This window comes from Mytilus trossulus, chromosome 4 (genome assembly GCF_036588685.1).
Source record: "Mytilus trossulus isolate FHL-02 chromosome 4, PNRI_Mtr1.1.1.hap1, whole genome shotgun sequence".
Classification (NCBI taxonomy): Eukaryota; Metazoa; Mollusca; class Bivalvia; order Mytilida; family Mytilidae; genus Mytilus; species Mytilus trossulus.
Window position 1 is genome coordinate 53,706,286 of NC_086376.1, and position 15,361 is coordinate 53,721,646.

The 15,361-nt window shown below is 31.9% G+C and overlaps 1 protein-coding gene across 18 annotated transcripts in view; it reads right to left on the bottom strand.

Moving 5' to 3' along the window:
- The window catches only part of LOC134715511 (gamma-adducin-like), a 53,711-nt gene extending 40,371 nt beyond the window's left edge, over positions 1–13,340 (bottom strand). For 15 of the 18 annotated variants that reach the window (XM_063577726.1, XM_063577725.1, XM_063577737.1 and 12 more), the window contains exons 1-2: positions 13,004–13,183; positions 3,915–4,010 (exon numbers count right to left, since the gene is read on the bottom strand). The gene's annotated coding sequence lies outside the window, so the exon portion shown is untranslated. Of the gene's footprint in view, positions 1–3,914; positions 4,011–9,069; positions 9,217–9,272; positions 9,450–13,003; positions 13,184–13,324 lie in introns of those variants that run through there. The other 3 variants (XM_063577720.1, XM_063577721.1, XM_063577719.1) reach the window with 3 other exon arrangements.
- Between the last annotated feature and the right edge of the window lie 2,021 nt (positions 13,341–15,361).

Consider the following 15,361-nt stretch of genomic DNA (forward strand, 5'->3'; position numbering starts at 1 on the left):
GTGTATCTGTGAATCTTCAAATTGGATGTAAACATCAGCCACAACAAAAAATCTCTCATCTACTGGGGATTGAATACAGTAGCATACCCCTATTACCTCAGACAACTGCCTCTTTTTTTTTGTCATCCAATCAGTCAGTCTCCAAACTCTCAAACTTTTTCAAAGGGCTATCAGAATTGATACTGTCTTAACTTATTTTAAACAAAAGGAGATGTGGGGTATGATTATGAAAAAGCAACCTAATGACAATAAAATGCTTCGCTGAGCACAACCTGCCATGACTGCAGAGGTTGAGCCCTTCTTGTAAATTTTATAGAGATCCATTTACCTAAACCCAAGTTATTGTCAGGAAACAAAATATGTCGTAGGATGATAACAACGACATCATAGCATTATACAAAATAAGAATTTTGCAGACATATAAAAATATCAACTGAAATGCATAGTTTCCAACAACAGACATCAAAGCAATATGACATGTGTATATTCTAAATATAATAATTTGCCTAATCTACTCAATCCATATGAAAAAGAATTACAATTTTTAGTTAAAATCTTTTCTTTGACGCATTTTCCATCAAGAACAAGATGTTGCTGATCAAATATTGAAAATTGACAAACATGAGCTCTTAATATATACTCCGGAAAACTTTTCTTCACTTTTCCCAGAGAAAAAATTTCTAGATTACGTTGCTTATATCAGCAATCTTTGATAATCAACTTTGAACTAATGGCAAAGACGCTTACAACAACAATCGTGTTACTTCTGTTATAGTCATTACAGTCCAGAAATAAAGTCATCAATTATTATAATATACAGTTCAATAACCTGAATACATTACTTCCTACTGATGGGCATGATATTCAGACCACTGACCTTATAATAATGTAAACTGTTTAATTTGACCTTGTTTAGTTAGAGGCACAAGTCACAGTACACCTTTATAAATATCTAAATGTCCTGAAGGAATTTGAAATTTGAAGTAAATTACATCAAATCATGATATTGTTTTAAAGCTGATGAAGTCTAGCTGAACCACTGATTGATCGATCACAACAATTTGTTTTACAATATCAAAGCAATCTATGTCAGGAAAAAGTATAGGCCACATTTTGATGTCGGATTTTTTTCTACTTATAATTTTCACTTGAACAAAAATGTTTGCTCTTTTTTCATTGCCATATTCAAAAAGATTAGACTGGTGCTTGACTCCTATCTCCCAGATATTTCTATATTGCATGGTACCTTTCAAAAATGCAAAAGAAACCTCAAAAGTTATATTATTCACCTTTTTAAACCTCTCTAAAATTATTCCGTCAAAGCCATAACACTGTAAACATCATATAATAATAAACTTGCTAAAACCTTTTTAAAATATACTTATTGCATGTAAACATTTACCTGTGTCTACTCCAAACAATTCATTCACTTTCTGACCTGAATGGAAATTTGTATCAAAATAAAAAGTGGATTATTTTACAACCATTTACTACCAGATAATCTACACGATATTGTTAGCTGAACTTTCAATTAAATCTCCCTGGTACAGGGTATTACTATACCTACATTCTACTTTTTATGGGTGGTTTATATTTCGTCCATTTTCATTAAAAAAGATTGTCCAATAAATCATAATGTTACTGTTTTTTCTTTAGGTTCTACAGTTTATAGAAATAAAATAATTCTTTATTTAAATCTGTAGTAACTGGCTGTCATCATGTCAGACAGAGGGATGTGTTACTTGTGTCCAGTCAACAACCAACTATATATTTACCCTTTACCTTGTGGTTTTGGACATGGTACCTCTACAAGTACATTTAAGCTTTTTTGTAAGCTACCAATACTTAAATAGCTAGGTCAAAATGTTCATAAACCAGACTTATTTTACTTCACACCCTCAGAAGCTTAAACCGTGGATCAAGTCCATTTAGATATGTCTGTACTTCCCAATATCATTAACAATATCTATTCCTTGCAATTGAAAGGCCATGAAGTTGGTCTTGAAATGACTGCCAGACCATATAGAAAATTCAATTCTATTTTAAATCTTGACAGCTCACTTTGAATATGGGTTGAACATGTAAAGTTTAACTGAATCCATTTTTGGTTCAAACACAATTCAGTAACCAGGATAAATGTTACAACTGAGAATTATTACAACATCAGGAATCAATAATCCATAAATATCACTTTTGTAATTCTTAGCAATAAAATATTTACAACTAGTATGAAATGATCTCTTATTCCAATAATATGCAAATATGGCTAACAAAATATAACTATTGGTTAATATCTTTTCTCCATTCATCTGCAATTTCTTTTATACGAATTGCTGAGTGTGCATTTATTACATACAATTTAAAACATGTGCACATGTACCTGAGACATACAGGTCGCAATTCACATATAATCACATGCATGACATGATATTATACATGTATCTAAATTTATCATATAAAATAAAAAATATATATAAAGATCAGAACTTCAAATAGACATGCATGTCTTATAAAAGTTGAATGGGACAACTTACAAAGATCAGAACTTAAAATAGACATGATGCATGTCTTATAGAATTTATGTTTTAATTATCATAGAGAAACAAGCTGTCCCTTTTCACATTCACAAAGAAAACTCTTGAGGTCAAATGCAAGTTCTTCAATCTTTAACTTTGCTTATATTAGCAACTCAGTACTTGACAATTCATTCAGATACCAAAGGTCTATTCACAAAATACATAGATGATCATAGATATACATTTTGTACATTTTAATTTGTACCCACGCATTACACATTACCATATTCTTGCAAGATTACCTTGGTATTCAATGGAGTTCCAAAAAGGTATTTGACAGGTGTGCAGATAATTAATTACACTTTTACTGACACCTTATATGTAAATGTAAACACAAGATAATAGCCCAGCTTGAATTGTTTGGAGAAAAGCAAAAAGAGACTAGACTACTGCAGTGATTTCAAGTGGCAACTTCAAGAAATCATCTAACAAAGACATCCTTGTAAATATTTAAGGCAATATAGATGATAAATATATCAAACCAGAATAAAACACATCATTATGTACATGTATACGATGACAGCAGGGGTCATGCTGCATACATGTAAATGTACATGTAGAACTTTGTAATAAGAACGGATTACCTTTAGTAGACTGAAACTTGAATTTCAATTTGTATAGATAAATGAATTTTACATCTGTAGGGGTTTCATTATCTTTCTTGTTGACTAGTGGCACTGTGCTTTTGATTTCCTATTTGTAGGAGGTACTTTTCAATATAGTCAATGAAAACCTTTTTAATATATACATGTACATGTATAAATATTCCTTATTTCTAGTGCTTCCACATGTATATTCAGTAGAATAGGAGTGTAAATGTACCAGGTACTGCCTCCTTATCAATGGCCTGTATTTGAAGATTTTAATAAGCATTCTTTAATATAGACAGTGTATGAACATTCTCAGGTTAAGACGGCCCAGAGAACAGATCTTTGTAATTTTTAACTCTAATCTGCATATTTCAGTAACTGTAAGCATTTTTTATATGAAAAGATATAAAGGGTACCTTTTGGGATCAGTTTGATACATACATGTATGTTAAAAAACAAGCTTTTAATGCAATTCCATAAGGAACTTTATGTAGCTATATAGGGAGATTATAAAGATGAAAACCATATATATAATAGGATGTTGGTTTGGAATGTTTGTGTTCTCAATCTGATCAGTTCTCTGCCAGATAGCAAATAAATTAGCATGCATGCCATGAAAAGAATGTTCTCAGACTAGCAGATTTGTACATGTAACTCTGATTATCTTAGGGGTATGCAACCTATACAAATGTTCTTTTGACAAATGAATTAATAAGAATCAAGTCATAGAATCTTTGCTGGTACTTACCAAGATATTATAGCTTCTTCTGACCCTCAATAAAGCTGTTTGTTTATGTATCCTTTACTATTTTTTTATATTTAGCTACACTTGGATGCACATGACCTGTAAATTGAAAATAAAATACATCATACTGCTTGTATGTATAATAAAATCATTCCCTTGTAAAAACATTTTACACTCTATTTATTACGTAAAAGCTGTCAGAAAGAGATTTTTAGTCAAGTGTGAGATTCAAATGTTTTTCTTTACACCCACGGTACAGTTAATGGTAAAATATACATCAAGTAAATCATACCTGTACAAAATTGAAATATGTATGTAAATATTCAATGAGGAATCCGACCTTGTAGAGAGTTATATTGAAAATATATGTGTGTATATAAATATTCAATGAGGAATCCAACCTTGTAGAATTTACCATAATGGCTGTAATAAACAGTGCACTTATACTATAAAGGAGAAAATGAAGACCTGTGAACATGTTGACCCTTACTTTTGAAGTGATTAAAACTCAAAGTCTGGCCATAGGCTTGAAAATGACATTGTGACAAACACGACCTGCACATTTGATAATAAAAACTTCTCAAAGAATCGGTAAATTTTGAATTATTTATCAGGCATTCAAATGTTTGAAAAACATGGCGTATGTAGACATACAATGTACATGTAGCCCATTGCTTTTATAAGAATACCACCCACTGCTATACATATAACGAGTTTGAGAGTGGGGGGAGAGCAGTAACACATTATATAATAAATAGACCCACATTTCTATAAATAATTTCTTTTAACAAGATTTCAAATACTGAACTATAAAAAAATCACTGTTCAACAGTGATTTGAAAAAAAGATTTACCATGTTTTTCAAACACCCAGCACTACCATGACTCCAAAGCTGACATTCTTCATTTTGCAAAAGAAAAATGGACAAGCATTTGTAGTCATTATCAAAAGTTAACAAAACAGTCAGAAGCATAGACTCTTTATTTTAGTAGATACAAATTTCCATATACTAGTATTAATCATACACTGTTTTAGGCTTTAGTTTTCTATGTGGTGTTTTGAATACAATGTAAAAAAAAAAAAATATATACAGTCAGTGTTTCTAAAACTCTGTCCAATCAACAAAATGTCAGTCAAAAAATCATTTTTTCAGACAGTGTTTGCAAGATTTTTTAGTTGGAAATGTAGTTAATATGTTGAAAAATAAAATGTTCAAATTTCTTTTTTTAGTCAGACATTGAAACCCTAAAACAGGTTGGCACAGTCTCACAGTACAGTTGTTTGTCATTTAGACAGTTTACGCTTTTTCTGCAATGGCAGAGTTTGCAAAAAGTGGCGGTCCTCAGGATTTTACCACCAAAATTTTGCATAGGACTGAAACAATTTTAGTACATTTCAATAGAACTAATAGTGAGGACTAGCAGATTTTCTTCAAGGACCACCAGGGGAAAAAAAAATTTGCGAACTCTGCAATGGAGTTGTCAGGGTTTTTTTTCTTCCACTTTTGACGTAGAGAATGGATATATCTATTAGGTATTTTTCACCTCTCTTTCAGAAGAAATTGCTTTCAATTTATGCTTATGGTTTATAAATGTATCTAACAATTTACATGTACATGTAATAAAGTGGCTTTAAAAATTTACATAATTGTAGTCATATTCAAATCTATAATAGAGACATGTATGAATTTTGGATTTAAACATCATATAATTTGAAAACAAACTTGTATCTGCTTAAAAAATATCTGTTCCACTACCTCTGTATGTGTTTGTATTTTTATATATATGTGTTCAATGTCACAAATATGCACCTTGGATAATTACTTTAGACTATTATCATAGATGCATATACATACACTCAAACATAACCATATGCATAAACATGAACTGCACTCTTTGTCAGATACAATATGTCTGTATCTTTATTATGCAACATTTTTATATACATGTACGTTGTTGCAAAAATACATGTATTCTGAGGTAATGAGTTTGCGATTAACACTTTTATTGCATGGGAACATGCATACAATTAGTCAATAATTTACTATCATTCAGTATGGTAGAACCCTCTCTCTAAAGGTCAAACCTATAAAATGATAACACATGGCTGTATTTTATCAAACAGGAGTACATTTTTCCTACAATAATTGGGTTAAATATTCAGGTGTGTTCCACTGAAGTATTAAGTTGCCTACTTTAATTATTTGATCAAGCGTGTGTGTCATCTGTGAAGTGCTATTTTAATGGAGAGAAGTCCCACACTACCAACAATTAAGGGCTTAAATCTTGGCTTTCTAAGCTCATTTTTAGGTGGCATACATTGTATTTTGATACTTTTTGACAGTACAAAGAAAGCCAGCTAACTGCCCATGAAAATCCCTGCTGCTACATGTAGATTAAGTAATACAAGGGAATATGACTGCTGACTGCTGAATAATGCAGAGGACACTTTCTAAATGCAGCCTAAGTGCAGGTGTACTGACTCACATTCAGTATATGCATGCATATATATATATGTATGAATGAAAAGAGTTGTATGGTTAACATTTAGAATACAGGCACTCTGTGAACTCAAAGACAGAAAAACATCAGTCCACCACCAGAGGGCAAAATACAGCCTTTAACAAAAGACAGTGCATGTACATACAAATAAATTATGCGGTCTGAAAGTAATTTATTCAGATATTGAATTAGTTAACACAACTGAAATGAATAAGTGAATTTTCAATTGTCATGTATTTTACTTTGCACTGACCCAAATCAAGCAGACCCTTTATCTGAATCTCAATGTACAATGTAGCAATTAATCAATATTTGCATCAAGTACAATTAAAATTCTAAGAATATCTTTAAAGTCAACAAAAAACGCATATATGGCTTTTAATTATGGTAGTATATACGCTTTGTGTCTATAATCAATGCCAATGTCTTCAGCATCAGATTAAATCCTCTGTCTTGGTTGTCATGATGATGTAACAGAATCCAGTGACAAATAGAGCTTGTCATTATCCATGATTCCTACCAAGTTTTTAATCATCGGCTGATTCATTATATTGATTTTAAGAGGATCTAATTAAAGCATATTAGGCTGACCCATTAAAATAAACCTTATCAATCAATTAAACAGACAATGGGGGACAAATCAATACCCACTGTCTGATAAAATAATATTGGAACATGCCAGGTTAACAAGGGTGGGAGTTCATTAATGTGTAAATGTGATAAAGGCAACAATGATTCAGTGGAATATGACAAATGTAGTACATGGTGGCATCTTTATAAAAGTGATGTGACTATACATAGTTGGAACTTCCGTTAACCTTGTGTTTATATCAAGGAGACAATATTTCATAAATAAAACAGAAAACTTGTAAAGTGTAAAGTTACCAAGGCATTATGTATACTCAGATAACTCTTATCTGTCACATGGAACTTATGAATCATCTTTTTCCATTGTTCGTTCTCTGTATGTAATGTGAATTCTTTTCTTATAGATTAAACTTTTACATACATTGGTTTTACATGTAGTATGATGCTTTTACATTTTATAATGACTTTGAAAAGGGGATATATTTCATTTACGGCAATAAATATACATTTGCATTTCTTTCACCTTCAAACTGAAATGTGTGTCCAAACTGATAATGACACTTCAGTTTCAAGGACAAATTGCAAAAAAAGGTAAACTTAATTTTACTGTGCATAATGCTGTGTGTTTGTTTATTCCACATCAGCTAATAGTACTTGTACAATGTATAGGGCTAAGGGGAGGGTTGAAATATCACAAAACATGTTGTCACATGTATACATACCCCTGTCAAAAAATCAGGAACCTTTAGCTTTTGCTAGTTGTGTCAAGTTGTGTGGGGTTTTTTTTATTTTTAGTTCATGTACATTTGTCAGAGTTCAATGTTCCAGAACTTTTCATAAGTGGGGGCCCACTGACTGACCTACATTTTTGTGTAAGAGGGGGCCTGGTCCAGTCACGCCTCAGTGATTCTCTATATGAGCAACTAAAATTGTTTCCAAAAAGGGGGTCCCAGGGCCCCTGCCCCCCCCCCCCCCCACCTAAATCCGCTTCTGGCCTTTATAAATGCTAAAATAACTTCAACCTGCGATAAATCATGTATATGAAGTGTACATGCATAATATTAGTCCTTGTTTTGCATAGAAAGGCCATGCATGCCTCTACATCTTTCCCCATTTTACCCTCTGTATATAAATAAACAGTAATGTCAGCATGATTCAAATCAATCCATAGGGTGTAACCAGTAATTTCTTCCTCTGTTGGTAATTAACATACTTCATAAGTAGGATGTATTATCTATATTACATCTTTTTCATTAACTACGGCTATAAAAAAAATATTGCTTTTTTCAATTTTAATTGTAATATCCTTAACTGAAAATGTTCAACTTTGATTAATCAACCTTGAATCTAGTCTAAATATAACTGAATTAGTGCGCGTACATGTCATTAAAAATATGAAGGGGAATTTTCTCTTAATTGCCACATAGAAATTAGCATTTTGTTTGTTATTCCCCATATAATAGACAATATATTGTATATAAAAGGCAGTGCATCTATTTCTTTCAAATTTATCCATTTTGATTTTCAAAAATCAAGGAAATAAATTTACAATGAATTATATTCAGAGAAATCAAATTCTTCACTGCTGACAGCTGTCTGAAATTGACAGAATAAAATGTTTCTTAACAAAACAAAAAGCTATGTCTCTTGCACTTGAATGATAACAGACAGCCTTCTGTTTATTTTACTGGTTCAAATCTGATTGATAATGTGATTACACAAATGAAAGATCAAATAACAAAGCACTTGAAAATACAACATGCTTTCACAAAGTATTGCAATTCAATTTTCCATGAAATTCTAAGATCAACCCCTTCATCACAGGTGGTATGCAGTAATGCACTTTTCTTTTAATAGATTTATCTTGATTCCAAATGTAAGTGTAAAGAGAGCAACTGCATATATATATATATCTTTTTCAAATAAATGGTACAAATGTTCACTATTAGTTTTACTTCATGCATGTACACATGTAGTAAAGAAAATTGCAAACAGAATTCATATAAGTACCATATCTATTCAAAGAGAGAAAAAACATGCAAACCAACATTCTGAGCCCTCACCATTACCTGTGAAATTGGACAAGGCCTTTATCTGGTTTGTATTTTGCTTTGTAAAGGTACACAAGTAAATAACCATTCACTATTGTAATCCGAAAAAAATATATATAGACAGACGAAACCGGACATATAATTATAACACCACCAATTCTATCGAATCTGAACACAGATTGCTCACAAATAACATTCCATGAATCACATAGTTTCCTTACCAGATCAATAATATATTCCTCAATTTTCTGTGATTACTTATGATCTGACATGCTAGGTCAACAGATGGTAAATTATTCCATTTTTGCTTCAAAAATAATTTTACAAAAGCAGGTTGTTATCCATAGTCAGGGGAATGTGTATTATCAAATCAGTAACAGCATGTCGAAAATGATAGAGGCAAAGCAAGGGGAAATAATCCTAGGTTTACACTACTGATGTGATGTCAGTGAGGCCAACAAAAGGTTAGATAAAAAAGACAAAAACTTACATAACTAATTATAACAACATGAGGCTTTATCAAGGGTAACTTTAGTTGAAAGTGTAAAACTGTAAATTTATTACAGGTACAAGTGACATCATGAAGATGCTAAATATATATATACAAAAGAACACTTCCCAAGATTCCAGAATCAGCTTGGTACCATTTCTTTCTTGAACTAGTAGCATTAAAAGATAATCTGTCAGAAATCTGAATGAGGTGATCTTATCAATAAGACAGTTCAAGATAAAATGTTGAAGCCTATGGAGATGCACTCAAAATTGAGCAGTAATTCATATTCCTGACATACATTAATATTGTACATTGTATGAACATGAACATGTAGGAATTTATTAGGATAACAATTTTAGCTAGAAAAGTACTAAAACATTAATATTGCAATAGCTTATATAATTACTCAGCTTTTAATAAAAAAAAAATTAAATTCTGCTCAGAAGTTCTACATGTACTGTACATGTACATTTTAAGTTAAGTGACATGCATATATATTCGAATTCTGTCCACTAGGTTAATATATATAAAATAATAGGTAGTTGAGAGTTTTTGATACTGACTATATTATGTGGAATATCTAGACGAGCCTGTTAGGGCGAATTAAGATATTCAACATGATATACATGTAGTCAGTATCGAAAACGAAACTACCTATTATTCTGTTTATCGGTATTCATGACGTCACGCAATGTATTGCCTAAAATTTTCAATGATACATCCAGTACGGTTGATACTCGAAAATATTAGGCAGTAAGATCAAAGGGAATATATACGAATTACCTAAAAAATATAATCTCTTGATATAATTTGTATATCTTTTGTTTCTTCCACCAAAAGACAAAAACTTTGAGGAATACTATAAATATCACTATAATATGTCCATTCAAGCCATATATATACTGGGTACATGAAGTCCATGAATGTAGATATATATATACATGTAATGATACTAAAGGAATTTTAAAAAGCATATCGTCTATATCATAATCTCACAGAGATTTTGAACAGATAAGAATAGTGGCATGTTTTGAAATGTTACATGTCATCACCAGTTCAAGTAATCAAATTGATAACTAATTAAATCAATATGAAATTAGTAACAAGATGATAAATGTAGTAACATGTATAATTAATAGACTAAACACTGTCTGTCTGATAAGAGAATAGAACTTCTAACTACCCCCAATAGAGATCACAACATATTAATGTACTGGTCAGTAAAATAAGAACAAAACGAATTTCAACATGTTGATTTAATAGAAAATACTGCCTTATCAATTCCATCTCAAAAGAAAAATGTCTCCATGATGAAAGATATGCTGAATCAATGAATCATACTGACCTACATACAATATACAATGTATGTATGTTTGTTTCCTATCCCTGCTAAAAATTGTTTTGCTATTTTACTTTTCTTGGGGTTGAAATTGGGGATTTAAAATGTACATTTAACATAAAAATGTATAGCGACAGTCTGTGCCAAACTGTTTTATGGTTTGTCAGACCGAAAAAGAAATTTTACATTACAGTGTAGTCCTATGTGTAAAATGTGCTCTTAAAATGTATCATATTGTGCAAAGAGTACTGCCCTCTGAGAAGAAATATACCCTGCCCTTTTCAATAGCTGCAGGAAACACTATTTCTCATACATTTGTATATTTGTATATTCTCATTAATCTCAATGATTACTACATTTGTACTATGTGACATCAGAGTAAGAGTTGTTTTTTTAATGAAGTCATTGTAAAAATTAATAAGGAATGTTCAAATGAGATATGAAGAATTCTAGTCAAATCGGCACAAGATATAGTCAAATCGGCACCTAGTCAATTTGGCATCTGGTTAAATCGGCACCCATTGTAGATATGTTAGATATGTTTAATGTATGTTCTGTTTCAGTATTTTGAACCAAAAAAATAAAACAAAGAAAGGGTAATCCATATAATGACATATTTACATTTGATTGTCTTTTTGGGTGGGTGAGGGGTGTTTATATCTCGGGGTCCACTTTCTACATACAAGGTCATAGCGGCTACCTATCAATTAAGTATTGAAGTGGCCCCAAGGTTTCTGAATGTATTTTTCGTTCAACGTAATGTCTATTCGTCTTTTCAGAGTATTGGATATTCTTATGCATGTTTAAGCCAGTTGAACATTTTGCATGATTGTTGGTTTAAGGCTGATTGAAGTTTCCTGAAGAAAGAAAAAACACCAAAATTGCTACTTAGCATGCTTTAATGATTCGTATCATGAAAGGGACTCTTCGTTTTCCTTTGTATTGTTCTTACGTTCTGTTAATTAAACAACAGCTTAGGTATTTCAGGGCTCCATTTATTTGTTTTATTAACCTAAAAAGGTATAAAAACAAAAATATGATTATTAAAGATAAAACTTTTTAAAAACGATAAATTTTAATCAATGTATCTACATTTTGTAATTATGTAATCCAACCCCAAAATAATTAAAATAGAAAGATTTATAGATTTTTATATATTATATATAAATTATATTGTATTTCTTCATTTATTGATTATTGGATGACGAACTGACTTTCAATGGGTGCCGATTTGACTAAATGCCAATTTGACCAGGTGCCGATTTGACTTGTACCCGATATGAATGAATCTATTAAATCAATCTAATTATAACTATCTATAATTTTATGAATTTCCTAGGACAGGGCCGGGTGTGCACATGTACTGTTGAATTGGATTTTTTTTTTTAAAGCCTCTAATTTCTTCTCATTTCTTTTTTATTAGTTTACTTTTTGGTACTGTAGCCATCACATTTTGTTCATCTTGTTCTTGCATATATTTAAAATTTAAATACATGTACTGCTAATGGCAAAAATGGAAATTGCACCATCATTATAATGGTTTCATCTGCTAAGTGCAACAAGAGTAAACAGTGTGTGAGTAAATGACAATATTTTATATAAATTTGTTTGAATATTTTATACATGTATTTAATCATTTTAAATTATTAACAATCACTGAATCAGTATGCAGGCGTTGTTTGTGTGAATACAATTTTGTGATGTGTATCGATTCATATGCCCTATGAATGCGCCCTTTAATTAGGAATAAATACATTTGATAAGATATGAATACTTTGTCAGAACTTTCTGATGTTTTGATGTTGCATTTGATAACATCCGACCTTGACAGTTGCAAAATATGGCGACAGAAAACATATAATTTGATTTTTTTCCCCGTAGCTTCTGAACATTTTAACTTCAATGGCAATGTTATCGAAATAATACTCGCATGTAACATTTCTGTTGTAAAGTACACAAATGAACTGCCTATTATTTGACAGTAGACGGACGAGTTTACAAGTAAGCGCTGTTACCGTCTTCACCGGCAGCAGAAGCCGGTCGGACATTACAAATTATCTTTTGATGAGTTGAACAAGGGCGTGCTTTCATAAAGTGGTTATTGACGTTCAATTACTTACCTTTGTATCTGCTACGAAAATTATTTGATCGTTCGTATGAAAGACTACAATCCCCGCCAAATTTATATTGGCCCCTTTGAACACAGACAAGGCTTTCCCCGATATGCAAATGAGTTGTTTCTAAAATTAGTTCCACTGGCTATTCCATCTTTTGAATACACCCGTTGTTATCTCAAGTACATGTTCGGAATGCTTTGATAAAAGTGAGCATGAACTGTAAATTGTACACTGCATGGGACACCAATATTCTTTTTAAACAAATATTTTTTAATATAAACAAATGCAAAATGATTCAAAGTTATGGTATACACACCAACATACTTAAGAAAGAGGGAGGAAATTCACCGGAAATATGCACCAGCTACCTGAATAATGACATCACTCACATTTTTGTCTGTAAAGGGAAATCATTCATACTCAAGTTTGAATAGGCGCAAAATTTAAAATGACTTAATTCGGAAATTACACCTGGGTCAATTAAAAAAATCTCCTAATGTTTTTATTTATTTAGGCTATGATAAGATATTCCAATTAAAGGCCCATGAAGAGAAAAGTAATTTATTGGTAGAGTGGGGCGCCCATACAGGGTCGTAACTACATTGAGGCAAATGAGGCAAATGCCTCATGTTTGAAATTTCAAAAAAAATAAAAAAAGTTAAAAAAAAACATTTTTGTTCATTTATTGTCCAATACTGTATTACTATAGTCTGGGTGTTAACTTTCATTTGTAAACGTCAGTTTTGCGATGTTGCATGTCCATTGATGTCCAGATATTATGCGAGAAAATATTTTAAGACTATACGTTGCTACTTCTGACTGGACACATAATAAAAAGGGTCGTTCCTTCATGGGAAATTGAATTTGATTTCAAAGAATACAAAACTGGTTTTTTTTTGCAGATAAAGACTAGATAGCTGACATGGTTTAAATTAAAGTAAGGCCACCCAATTCCTGGTATCAAATAATTTGAAAAAACAAACAATGTATTGCTATATGACCTTTTACATTGAAGCCCTGTTAAACTTGCATTAAGTCGTGTTCAGACCCTTAAACAGAAAATAAAGAAATATGGAGTAAACGTGCACGGGCCTTATCCCACAGATTATCAATGCATAGAAAAAATACAAATGCTCAATAGTCAAAGTTTTTATTCCTGTTCTTTATCTTGAAAGTTGCTTGAGGGTCTTCAACAATAAGAATCATTAATACCGTAAAACACGGTCAAGATGGTCCCTAGTGTCGATTTAAGCAGTATATTTTAAAAAAGTATTAAGTACTTAAATGCATGATTTTTATTAGTTATTAGTGGCTTTGGACTAGCTTTCAGATAACTGCGAGTACTCTCAGATCTGTTCATTGTGTCTTTTTGTGTCGGGATGTATAAGTACCCGGCCACGTCTACTTGTATGTTTGTCCATCTGATGAGTTTAAGCCTTTTTCAACTGATTTTATAGTTCGTTGTTTATTGTACTGTTATACCACTGTCCCAGGATAGGGGAGGGTTGGGATCCCGCTAATATGTTTAACCCCGCCACATTATTTATGTATGTGTCTGTCCCAAGTCAGGAGCCTGTAATTCAGTGGTTGTCGTTTGTTTATGTGTTACATATTTGTTTTTTTTTCTTTCATTTTTTTACATAAATAAGGCCGTTAGTTTTCTCGTTTGAATTGTTTTACATTGTCTTATCGGGGCCTTTTATAGCTGACTATGCGGTATGGGCTTTGCCGGTTCATTGTTGAAGGCTGTACAGTGAACTATAGTTGTTAATGTCTATGTCATTTTGGTCTTTTGTGGGTAGTTGTTTTATTGACAATCATACAACATCTTCTTTTTATATTAAAGTATAATACTGCATTGTCACTATATTTTTAATCTAGTCATTCAAAATCCCCAAAGTCTAAGCACAATACAAGACCAGAACAGACAGACAGATCTGGTATTGACGATTATGAGAATTACGATATTTGCTTCATCCTACATATCGGCCTTTTAATGGTGTCCCTAAAACCTGAGACTACTATAACACAAGTTATAGTAGTCTCAGCTAAAACCTAAAAGACTTGAAGTCTTAAATTACAATGAATCTTTGTTTTTGCTGTGAGACCAGAATATTGTCGTAAAAAAATAGCTAAAAATTCATTATGTTTCAATGTAAGAAAGAGTCCGAGAAACGCTCAGAATGCACGATTTTGTGTTAATTCGCTCAGAGCTTCTGGGGGCCTTAAGCGGCCCCAGACCCCTCACCCAAAATTGTTCGCCTCGCTTCGCTCGGCGAATATATTTTGCCTCACAATTACAAGAGGCTAGTTACGGCCCTGGTCAATAACACTCAAAGTCATAAGTTCGAAAATTAAAGA